We start from the raw sequence: 11,217 nt of genomic DNA on the forward strand, positions 1-11,217 counted from the left end.
CAAGATTTTGTTTTTAAAATGTGATTTTTCACTGTTTAATAATTTTTCACACTTTTCTGTTGAGGATAAGTGAATAGCCATAAATTGTTATTCTTTGATAATGAATGGATGTATAGTCTGTATTTTTTATAAAAGTATTTGTTTGTTTAGGGTTGTGTGGATCTAGATTTGGTCTTATTAGAGGCAACAAATATTAAATGTTTCACTTGTAACATGTAAATGCATGCAGGTTTATTTATCTGCATATTTGATGACATGGTATGCTTAGTTAACCTTTTTGATATTCTGTTAATCCATTTTTTTTTTTTTTTTTTTGTGGTACCCCACATTACAGATGTCATTCAGGAACAGGGAATGAAGCAAGCAAGGATTTCAGTTGATGACGATGATGTGGGGCCTCAAGTGTGTGTTACAGAGGCTAGTAGTTCTCAGCAAATGGAGCTTCGTCATGGCTGATGGCCAGCATGTATTTTACTTTCACATTGAACAAAAACCCACCACAGTTTTGAAAAGTCAAAATGTCACGTTTACAGTCGACTCCCATTGTGCACAATATGATTTGAAACCAGGTTGTTGTTTTTAGTGAGTTATAGAAATTTAGGTTTTCAATCAAAACTGAAAGCGAGTACGCTGCCTGAAGCGATATAAGATATCTGCAGCATTGAGCAAAAGGGGCCAGAAACCACTGTACCTGCACAAATGGATGTCAGTGAAGCAGAACAACAAAAGTCATTTTCAAGAGACTCAAGCAAAATCACAGGGTATAATAATGGATTTGTTGAAGGGATGTTGTAAAATAGCCCTTTTCTTTCAGGTTGGCCATGTTTACAACAATGTGAACGTTGAAAGAAAAGCACACAATATACCCAATTTATGTTAAAGATGGTAACTCTTGGTGTTATAAATCAAGAGTTGCTTTCATCGGAGGCACTGCAAAACTCATTTCATCTTTAAAAACTGCACCAGAGAAGCATTACATCCTCATAAGCTAAGTTAGATAATTACCCTACCTCTGGCAGTTCTCCTCATAAAGCATACTTCAAACCTCCTCTGACAGTATTACGGTTCCAGTACCCCCACTGGCCACAGCACTGTTCCCTCCATTGCTGTGGCAAGATGTAATAAAGCAACTGTGTTCCTTGAATATCTGTGGTCCAAGTCATTGTTTTGTGTCAACAGCTGGAAGGCACAGCAGGGGACATTGAGAGCATGGCAGTGCAGGGATGCCATGACAGTTCAAGTTCAAAGTGAAGAGAAAAAACGCCTGCAGCGTCCATCTTAGCTTGATACTACAGGTAGGGTTCTTTAGCAAGCACACATTGGATGTAATCGTCACCATGAGGATGATCAGTTTCCACAGCATTGCTAATATTTTTCTGATATTTAATGTAATGTATTTTGTTAATTTAAGTAATAATAATTTAGGTTTTACACATTTTTTTTTTTTCTTTTTTTTAATCAGACCAATACCACAGGAGAACAGAAAACCAGACGGACCCAGAACAGTGTGCGAGAGCTAAGGGGGGTGGATTTAACTCCAGATAGGCAAGTTGTATCTTATTTAGTCTTTAAAGGGGTAGGTTGGATTTTTTTTTAATTGAGGTTCTGTGAAGTTCTAAGCAGGTCTTCAAAATGTTACTTTGCTGCGACTTCTTAATCTGCTTTTCTCAGTTTGTACATACTCCACCAAAACTGAGAAATTTGGCCAGGACATTTCATGCTTCCCAAGAACTCAAGTGCAGAACATCTGGGAAGTCTACATAGGTCCCACCCACTCCAGCATTTGTCAACATAATAACCAAGACCACTTCGTATTTCTGGCAAACCAAACAATAGCTATCAAACATCACACAAGAAAAGGTTCTGCCGAGAATAAGTGTCAAAAACAAGGTCCAAGAACATAAAGGTCTCATTTTGTTCTTTCCTCTGGTCCAGCAGAACTGGTTGTGGGTTAGGAGAAAATATTTGGGCCAGAACTAAAAGTTAGCACTGTTGGAAACCTAAAGATGTGTATACACTGCTGCGGACGGTTTAAGAAGTAACAGGTTCTTTTTTTTTTTTTCTTTCAAACATTATCAAAGTTAAAAACCCACCTTAAGACTGTTTTGTTACATAGTTGCTGACACTGTGCATGTAGCAAGATGCTATAAGTTAAAGTAAATTGCTGTTTCTCAAGCCCCTGGGGCAGTTTTGGGCCTGAAAATGAGCATATTTAATGTCAGCAGTATAAAGTTACTGCTTTAAATTATCCTAATACACAAATTCTTTTGGTTAGATTATGTGCCTCTGTGCAGTACTTCTAGAAACCTCCATCAAGGAAAGAATCTCCCTGGTTTGTCATGTAAATCCCACATAGGTATTGTGTTATCTTCCCCTTAAATGTCCAGATATAGAGTTAAGACAAGATATTATGCATTTGGAAAACCACTTAAATTTTGCACTTGTGAAATTCAGTTTTCTTGTTAATAAAAGATGATGGCCGGCCATACTCTTTCCTCTGATTAAATTTCACCCTGGTGGACTAAACGTAATAATTACCTGATGTCTGAAGGGCGATGAATGGGCCTGTTTTTTTTTTAGGTGTATTCAGGTGGGGGTTAAGGGAATGAATATAAAATGCATGTCCAACCTTTAAGATTTTGTTTAGAAAAAACATTTTTAAAACCATGCATAGTTTGCTTCCACTTCAGAATTGTGTGATTATGATTATTTTATGCTCTATCTCATAAAATACCAATAACATACTTAATTTGTGGCACTAAAATTACAAATTTTAAGGGGCTGGAATACTTTTACAAGCCAGTATAAGCGAAAATTGAAAACTGAAAACCTTTCTGGTGTTTCAAATATTTCTTTTAATTGTCAAACCATAATTTTGTTAAATAATTTGTAAACGAATATTGTAAAATAACACTCTTTTCAGGTAATCTGTATCCATGATGTCTTCCCGGTATATAGAGAGTCTCTGCTGCTGGAAGATCAGAGGGCTATTAATGATTTTTGCCATGAACAGAACCTCCCTGTGAAAGCGAGGCCCAGAAAGATGCTTAAGAAATGTAAAGAATTCTCCAGAAGGTGCATAATCTTTTCCCCTGCTGCATATTTTTACAGTTGAGCACAAATACCTCTCAGTTATGTGATATTTAGTTTTATCTCAGTTTCACCACGGGGAGTTGTTATACCCAACGAATGCTGAGTTCTCCAAATAAAAGACACTCCTTACTGTAATACTCATATTTTAGTCACTTCCCATATTCATATGATGAGACCACACCAGGATTTGTTACTGTAAACAAATGTCTTCTGTTTTCAGCTCTGACCGTCTCCGGGTGCGTGCTCCTATGACCTTGGTGGGGAAATACACAAAGGTATCTGACTCCTATACATCTGTTATTAAGGCCTTAGAGCACTCGACCCTTGCCATTAATCAAAAACTAGAGGTCAAGATATGCAAATTTTTAATACATTCTTTTCACAACAAGAACACTGATACCTCAGATGACTTGTAAAACCTGAAAAATGCTTCATGCATGCCTATATTTACAGACCAGCTTACCTGTTGGTATGATGTTGACTAAACTTTTTTTAATGTCTGCTGTCTGTTGTTATGAAAGTACATGGTGTCTGCTGACTTTGATACCACAGCTAAAAAAGATGACCCAGTTAAATATCATGGCAAAAACTCTGCAGTTCTTAAATGGGAAAAACTGGCGCAAAGCTGGGAAGAAACTTGTTATAGTAGAACCAAATGTTACTGAAAAAAATGTTCTTCAACTTAGGTTTTAAATGACACAATGTAATTATTCAAGTCAAATATCAATTGATGAAAAGCTTGAGGGTTGTTTAAATTAATTCCAGGGCCCTGCAAAAGTATTAATACTCTTTCAGCCTTTTCCACAATAAGTCACGACCACATCTTGTTGAGGTACAAAGTTTAGCATTTTTTTAAGTAAAGATCTAAAAAGTGTAGCCTGCTTTTCTATTAAGGCCTCTTTACTCTGATACATGAAAATAAATTCTGGTGCAATCACTAAATAGAGTCCATCTGTACATAGTCATAAATCCATCGGTTCTGTAGAGGCCTCAGAAGTTTGTCAGAGAACATTAGTGAACAAATAGCATCATGATGACAAAGAAAAAACACCAAACTGGTCAGGGATAAAGTGGGTGGAAGTATAAACTAGGGTTGCATTATAAAACAAGCCTTGAGCTCCAAGACTTGAGCATCCAACAGAGGCACAACAGCAAACCAAGAATTAGCTTACCACCTAAACTGACAGACCAGGCAGGGATGGCATTAATCAGAGAAGCAGCCAAGTGGTCAATGGTAACTCTGGAGGAGCTACTGAGATCCACACCTCATACTAATAAAGACCACATAATTCCAGTTTTTATTTACAATAAACGTACAAGAACCATGTGTCCATTCCTTCTTCATTATTCACTACTTTACTATTATACACTACATTGTGTGGATGCATGACATAAAATCCCAATAAAATACAGTCATGTTTGTGGTTGTAATGTGACAAACCTTTTCATATTTTAAAGGGCATTAATGTTTTTGCAGGACACTTTCATCTTGAAGAGCATTTTTACATTTTTATTCATCACACCACAAATTATCACTTGTCCTCCATCATGGAGGCACAAAAATGTTTGTGGATAATGTTTAAATGTTTTTCAAATGCACTTGCATGACATGCTTTAATACCATACCTTCAGGTGTAGTAAAAACATTTCCAGTATCAGGTTTTGGCTTTGACTGTATGCACAGACATTCATCCTGTGCATTCCTTAACTCTTGATTGTGTGAGTATTATAACCTGTTGTTGAGAAAGTCCCATAACTCTTTGCATTTTACGTTGTGAAGCATTTGGATGTTAACTTTTATACTTGACTTTTGAAGCAACGTCTTTATGTTTGAGAGAAACAACCTTTTACTGTTATCAAATGCCCCTCTCCCCCCTAGCCACATGCCATTTGCAACAGTTTCTGGGATGGGACAAATTGGGAGACTTTAGACATAAGACTTTATAGCTGCACTTTCACAGCATGCACATGTCTTTCTTCCAATGTCAACAATACTTTGTATCATGAAGTCTATCCAACTATTATGCCACTTCACTTATGACTTTTGCTCTCACAGCAGTCAACCTCTTATCTCCTGCAGCACCACTTCCTTCCATCCACATTTGCCCAACATTTAACTTTCTGGTCCCAAAGGACAGCCAGTAAAATACAAGAAGAGGGGATCGTGGGCAGCTACAAACTATTACATGTTTGCTTCTTATGTAGTTTCGCTCATGCAAAAATTCCTCTACTGCGATCCAACACACTTTCAGAATTAAAACAGTAGAGCACCTCTATCTTTATTTTTACCTTAAAATGTTGTGCTATGGCCATAATTTGGCCTACAGAATAATACCCCATCGACCTCCACTTCAGAGCTTCTTACTCATGAATGCGAAGTCCATCCTATATAAACACATATATTCAGACCTGCTGTGTGATGACTTTCAGACAATGCAGTAAAACTAACAGGCCATTCTAACTATTGGCAGGACAGAAACAACAACTCTGGTAAGAGTAGAGGAGGAGGATTGAGTATTTATCTGCACCAAGAACAGAATTGTTGCCAAGCAGTGTTCCCCTGACTTGGAAACCTTGGCAATACTCTGCAGGCTTTTTAATCTCCCTCGAGAGCTAACTGTAGTAACTGTTCCTGCTGCCTACATAGCCCCTGATGCCAATGTTAGCACAGCTCTAAGTCATCTGACTGCTATTATAAGAGAACTGCTTTGTGATTGTCCAAATGGAATACACATTGTAGCAGGGAACTTCAACCATGCATCCCTAACAACTAAACTTCCAATTTTTTCCAGCATGTGAACTCTCTTGATCATGTTTACTGAAAAATAAATACATTTTAGAGCACCTCATGCTTTCCTCTGCTGGCAAGGTTTATGAAGATACATATTTGATTCTCCAATAAGCCGTGGAACCTGCCCAAACTGCCAATATTCCAATCATACTTAATGACCATGGCATAACTGTGTTGGATTGGCCAGCAAACTGGCCTGAACAGAGCATCTGTTTAACCTGTTAAGTCCTGAGGGGTTTTAGAGCAATTTCCGCCTGAAATTACAGAATTTAAATGAATCAAGTACTTTTGATACCTGTGTAAAAGGTAAGACATAAAACACAATATGTTTCAAATGGAACCACTATTGCAACTGTTACTGTGTCTGATTTATTTTGCAATGTTTGACAAACTTTTAGAGCCTTCGAAAACGGGCATCCCTCTGCTTGCCGGGCTTAATTAACATTGTCAAGAGAAAAATAAGAGACAAAAGATCCAACAATGTAGACGAGCTAAAAGCCACTAATAAAGCAATCTGCACTTCCCTAACACCTCAGCAGTGCCACAGGTTGATCACCGCCAAGCCACTGGCTGCTTTAATACAGTCATTAGCCCAAAAGAAACCCTGACAAAGTATTGAGTTCAATTACTGTACAGCACCTGCAGAACTGGCTGACATTTTTTATAAAAAAAACAAAACGTTTTTGGTCTTATGTCATATTCTGTTTATTCATATACTTTTTTTATTTTTTTATCTTTATTAGCTGTAAGCCTAAACATCCTGATTGAGCTAAATAAATCCTTGAAATAAGTCATAATGTGTCTAATGAATCTATGTAAGTTTCAATGATACCCTAATTTACAGAGGTGCAGCCATGCAATTACCCTTCAGATGTCATTCATCACCCTGTCATTTCCTAACAACATAGAAAATCCAGTATTTTATTGGACTAGTTAACCTTAAGACACACATCATTTCCACCTTTTTTGTTGAAACTCTGCAATGGCTCAATGTCAAACCTATTTGACTTGATCTTCTTTCTTATTCCTTTTGTTACTCAGTAAGAAATTAGCTTTGATAGCTTTGACCTGGTTTCTTAAGACTTGTGCAAGATTGTGACTGACAGCAACAAGCCCCATTTGTGCACTCTGACATCTTGATGACTCCTAAATGTCCCTCCCTCATTCTTACTACACACTCCAGTTTCTGTACTCCTTTAAGAACCTAGAGTAGACACTGTAGTAGAGTTTTTGTCCTTCATGTAGTATCGTCTCTGCTATTAAATCCTTTCAAATCCAGGTCCTGTTCAGCCCTCCCATTAACCTACATCTTGATTTACAATCAGATCTCTTCTCTGTCTTACCACTTCTACATAAAATTGATATATGTGGCCACATCACACGATGATTGTCAACAACACTATCATAATTACTGATCACCTTTATATAGTAATCACCTTTACAATATCATTATGAAAAAATTACCTCACTTCAGAATTATCCGAGTCACATTCTTGTGGATATAGTTTGACTACAAATCTCTTGATGAACCTAAAAGTAAGAGAAAAACTGATTTTGCGCTGAATGAAAGCTGAGAGTGAGTGCAAACACAATAAAGATTTTGACCCAAATCTTATCCACAGTAAAACACCCAGTGACTATGTCAAAACTACTTCAATCCATGCAAAGGTAAGCGCTGTGTAAAAATGAGTTAACATGCAATACACCAACGTACTGCTCAGATTCTTGCTATTTGGATGAAACAACTCACTTTGCACTTCCACAGCAAATAAACTTTGCACCAAAAGTAATCACAACAAATGTAACACTACACAGATAATTCACTCACCCATACTGTGACCTGTAAGCCACAGATCAATACTGTCATTACAAAATCATATTTTTGTCACTGATAACAGTTCCAGTGGAACGGTTATAAAAACAAATAATTTATCTTCAAAATGTTACCACAGATAGGGGATTGTTCAAATTTATCGAACAATATTGCCTTATGTTATCACATTTTTAATACTCTGTATGATTTTTCACCCTGGAGCCATCCAGGTAATAACACTGCTTCCTGAAGGATGTCATGTCTGGTCTGGTCAGTGGGTGGTCAGTGGGGATAAAAAATCTCTGCTATTGTTGTATAATTTTCTAAAAAGTCATTCTATACATAATTCTAATAAGAACTGAAACATCAGCTGTGGTAAAAAGGTAATGGTATAAAAAAGGTATTGCCTCCTTATTTGATATCAGTAAAATATATCCAGTGATGCATAATGTTCACTTTATGGGCAGATAGGTCACCGCAATTTCCTCCAAAAATATAATCAATACTTCAGTGTTTTAACAACATTAGTTCTTAGCTGTTAAAAAACATTACAAATATTTTGTACCTGTTAGGGTATTGTATGTGCAGAGACAAAGGTCTAATATTCATAATGTGCTAAGCATTTCTGTCTGACTGCTGGTCTTGTGTGTTTGAAGACATTTTTTGTGAACTTACACTAACTGCCCAATAGGCAGCTGTGTATGGAGTGACAGTCTCCAACAATGGCTTGTTATAGATTCTATTTGTCGTGGGTGTTGGATCTCAGATTTGGGGCAGACATCATACCTGAGTTGAGCCTGTTTTAGTTGTAATTTTGAAAACGACTGAGCTTTGTATTGTGACATTAACTACTATTAGCAATAAGAGCCAATAACAATGTGTTTCCCTTAATTTGATGCATACTAATAGTAAAGAAGCATTTTTATAAAAGATCGTTTACAGTACTATGTGTACCATTGATTTAATGAGATTCAATGAGAAAAAAAGTGCTAATAAATGGTATATAGCTGTATCTTCGGCCGGGATTTATGGGTACTGGACTCAGGACTGCTCAGGGATCCTTGACATTTTCTATCAGAATTCCTACTTCAGAGGGGCGTTCTTGCTTTGTTTCCGAATGGGAACTCAGAAAATCTGGCTGCCAAGTAAAAAGAAAACACACAATTTGGCAATTATACCATCAACACCCACTCTATAGACTACGATACATATAAAAGGTTAAACATGATGATTCGTACATTATTTCTCACATGTTTGCACTGAAAGAAAACCACGTTCATGCACAGACAAACCAGAAAGTTATTACACATCCCCAGTTCATTGACTCAAATACTAATTTACAGCAGAATACCTTTAAGGTTCAGATATTTTACATTGTGTTATACATGAGAACTGTTTGCACTGTGCAGATCTCTTTTCTGATTTTAATTTAAATGCTTCTACTTATAGAATACTGCTGTCTTTGTTTTTTTGTGTGCAGGGGTTTGTTTTGACATGCAGCTAGTAGTGTGTGAGTTTAGGAACTTGGTCTTAAAAGGAAAGGTGAGTAAAAGAGCATGTGAAAAAAAAGGTTATATAAAGTAAACCTTTTGTTTCACTTTTAAAAAATGTATTAGCAGTAAAAAATTAAAAGCTGTTGGAAACAGAGCTGATTTCACTTTCACTTGTTGTTTACAGATGCCAACTCCACTGTGGTAGGCTGTCTTCTTTTTCACATTGTGCTCATATTACATTATGTCAACAGGGAAGGCTTCGCGTTCTATTTGATCTTGACAGGTGATTGACATGCCAGTGCACAACAAATTGGAGTGAGTATGAGGTTTGGAAAGAGGCTGACCATTTTCAAATCCAACACAGTATACTAAGAATGCTGTGTTTCTTCTACAAACATTTTTTTGTAATAAACAACGTATTATTGTTGAAGGAAAATAATATGTTGATGAGACACAGACACGGATTTGAGGGAAACAAAACAAAAACAAGCCTGTAAAGGCTTTTTTAAGGTATGAATAGCATTTTTGTTTAAAACCATACTCAAATATGAAAATGTACTCTGGAGTTCCATAACCATATGAGGCATATTCCAGGAATTGTTTGAGTTGTACAAAAGAAGACCCACTTCTCTGAAAACCGTTATGCTCATTAAAGGTAAATCCGGAGCTGAAGTACCACTTTGAAAAAAGTGGACTTTATTTTGGTGGTCAATATGTACAAGAAGAGAGAATGGAGGTTGTTGAATCAGAGCGTGAGTAAATACTGTATTAAAAAAATGCTTGCACACTGTTATGAAATTATATGAGTCATGATTCTCTTGGTACAATCACCCCTTTGTTGTGTAGCAGCTTAAGTCCACATCCTTGGTATGGAGGAGCTGGGTTTGATTCCCAGTTGTGTCAGGAAGTATGGAAGCAAATCGTTACCATATTTCAAATGAAAAAGCATTTCAGAAATGCTTTTTCATTTTAAGAATGTGGCTGCATTGTTTGACTCATAAATTAAATTAGTTATCAATAATCCTATTTGCATTTTAATTTTCTTCTTCAAGACTGCTCATTCTTTCACTTAATTAAAATGAAAAAGAAAAATACTTTTGAGATTTATTTTTCAAAATATGCCCCAGCAAATAGATACCAAGATTCAATTTGAAATGTAAAATTTGAAAATGAAAAAGCATTTCCAGAAATGCTTTTTCATTTTAAGAATACGGCTGCGTTATTTGACCCATAAATAAAATTAGTAATCAATCATCCTATTTGCATTTGCATTTTCTTCTTCACGCCTGCACATTTTATGCCATAATCAAAAAGAAAACAAAGCAGACATTGCTTTTTCGTTTTCGTAGTCTGCCCGCAAAGAACTGCCCAGAACTCGAAAACGAAAAAGCATTCCGAGCTGCGGGCGCAGAAGAGTGACGTCAGCAGCCGCTCTTCCTCAGCTCCCTGCTGACCGAGCTACCCATCTTGTTCGGTGGGATGCGCTGTGCACGCCTGCAGTGCATTACATTGCAAACGTGCCGAGAAATTGATTGAATTGCAGCAGGGCCGAGCTCAATTTGTGGCAGTGGCAGGCAGAACTGGAAATTTCTGGAAATGCTTTTTCATTTTAACATTTTACATTTCAAATTGAATATTGGTATCTATTTGCTGGGGCATATTTTGAAAAATAAATCTCAAATGTCTTTTTCTTTTTCATTTTAATTAAGTGAAAGAATGAGCAGTCTTGAAGAAGAAAATTAAAATGCAAATAGGATGATTGATTACTAATTTTATTTATGGGTCAAATAACGCAGCCACATTCTTAAAATGAAAAAGCATTTCTGGAAATGCTTTTTCATTTTCAAATTTTACATTTCAAATTGAATTGTGGTATCTATTTGCTGGGGTACATTTTGAAAAATAAATCTCAAATGTCTTTTTCTTTTTCATTTTAATTAAGTGAAAGAATGAGCAGTCTTGAAGAAGAAAATTAAAATGCAAATAGGATTATTGATAACTAATTTAATTTATGAGTCAAACAATGC

At 36.4% G+C, this 11,217-nt stretch overlaps 1 pseudogene; it reads left to right on the top strand.

Annotated features, from left to right (window-relative positions):
• Window positions 1–255: 255 nt before the first annotated feature.
• LOC124866141 lies at window positions 256–3,758 on the top strand (annotated as a pseudogene).
• Window positions 3,759–11,217: the final 7,459 nt, after the last annotated feature.

The sequence above is a fragment of the Girardinichthys multiradiatus genome, chromosome 3 (genome assembly GCF_021462225.1).
Source record: "Girardinichthys multiradiatus isolate DD_20200921_A chromosome 3, DD_fGirMul_XY1, whole genome shotgun sequence".
Lineage (NCBI taxonomy): Eukaryota > Metazoa > Chordata > Actinopteri > Cyprinodontiformes > Goodeidae > Girardinichthys > Girardinichthys multiradiatus.